The following is a 2047-nucleotide window of genomic DNA, read 5'->3' on the forward strand; positions in this document are numbered from 1 at the left end:
AGTTAGATAAATAAATAAATAAAAGTGTCAGCTCACATAACTGCACCGTCTAAGGCTAGAACTGAGACTGCTTGGTCCAGGTACTGAAATATTTCCATACTGACCTCATTCTCAGATTTCACATGATAGCAAGATGGTGGCCAGCAGTGCCAAACCAAGTCCTCCTGAATTCAAGTCCAGCAGAAAGAGGGACACTTTCTTTTTCTTAACTTTTAAACACAAGTCTTGGGCCCACCTGACCTCTATGGACCACACTGGGTCATGAGCCCATCATTGAATCAATTGCTATGGCAGAAGGATGGAAAACGTTGAATGGAGCTGGAGAGGTATCATCTTTACCTAAATCATATGGACTGATAATGGAGAAAGGGTCCCTTCACAAAAGGAATTTGAAATACTAATAAAAACAAAATGAAGAGGAAACAATGCTGAAAGGCCAAAAAGTAACATGTCTTCTACTGATTTGGAAACCCTGATGGTGCAGTGGTTAAGAGCTACGGCTGCTAACCAACAGGTCAGCAGTTCAAATCCACTAGGCGCTCCTTGGAAACTCTATGGGGCAGTTCTACTCTGTCCTATAGGGTTGCTGTGAGTTGGAATCAACTCTACGACAATGGGTTTTTTTGGTTCTGCTGATGAATTTCTTAGATGTGGTGTTTCTGGGCCAAAGGAAATGTTCATTCTTAAGACTCTTGATACATTTTGACTCTTGATACATTTTTTCTCAAAAAAGCTTGTACCAGTCTGCCTTTTCACTAATGGTATGAGATAAGCCATTTTTTGGCACTCTGTCCAACACTAGGTATTATCATAAGAAAATTATGTTTCTCAATCTGATAGGTTAAAAAGAATATTTAATTTCAATTTGTATTTTTTTTTTTTTTGGAAATTGAATTTGACAATTAGTGTGGTACATTTTATATGTTTACTGGCTGTATGCATTTATTCTTTTCTAAATTACAGTCTTTCATTGACTCTGAAATGCCATAGACTGTAAAACACACCATTATTTATGTACCAACAAGAGACTACAAAAAAAAAAAACACTTCTGCTACTAAACTATCACACACATCTTTCTTATTATCAATTGTAAGATCCATCCTGATTTTAGAGATGTAAAAACATAGCAAGTGTGCACCCCAGAGTCAGTGAAATATGGTACTTATTGTCATCTTTTCCTATTTGTGTATTCTTCTTTTACTTATTGAATTTGTAGATGATCTATTGCAGATGTTTTCCCATTTACCATTCCACTTATAATTTTAATTACAGTACTTTAAAAAACATATAGAAGTTTTATATTTTATAAAATAAAACCTATCAGTCTTTTCCGTTATTGTGTTTGCTTTTGATGTAAACAAAGTACTTCCAAAGTTTACCAAGTTATTTCTCATCGTTAGATTATTAAAAGATTTACCTAAATTTACTTCTAGCGCTTCTACTATTTTATCTTTACGTTTAGCCCATTTGCAATTTAGTTTCTCTGTATAAAAAAGAAAAGTTTCAGATTTTACCTTTTTCAGATAGTTAACTATACACGTACCATTTGTTAAATACGCCATCATTTCTCCACTAATCTGAGAGACCACCCTCATCGTGTGTTTAACGTGTGCATATGAATAGATCTATGTCTGATTCAATAATCTATCTGAATATTCTAGAACTGGCACTACATTGTTCAGATTAGTACAGCTTCATAGCATGTTTTATTTTTTTAATAATATTTTCTTGTGTTTTCAGTGAAAGTTTACGCAGCAAATTAGGTCCTCATTTAATAATCACTACACAAATTGTTCAGTGACATTGGTTACATTTTTTACATTGTGTCAACATTCTCATTAATTCCCTTCTGGATGTTTCATTTCCAGTAATCTAGTTTTCCTGTCCCCTACTCTTCCATCTTTGCTTTAGAGTAATTGTTGACCCTTTGGTCTCATATAGATGATTTTTTAAAGGTGTGCAGTACTCATGGCTGATATTCCTTATTTTATGAGCCAATCTATTATTTAGCTAAAAGGTAACCTCAGGGGATAGTTTTGGGTCAAG

This window comes from Trichechus manatus, unplaced genomic scaffold, assembly GCF_000243295.1.
Source record: "Trichechus manatus latirostris isolate Lorelei unplaced genomic scaffold, TriManLat1.0 scaffold00842, whole genome shotgun sequence".
In the NCBI taxonomy this organism is placed as follows: domain Eukaryota; kingdom Metazoa; phylum Chordata; class Mammalia; order Sirenia; family Trichechidae; genus Trichechus; species Trichechus manatus.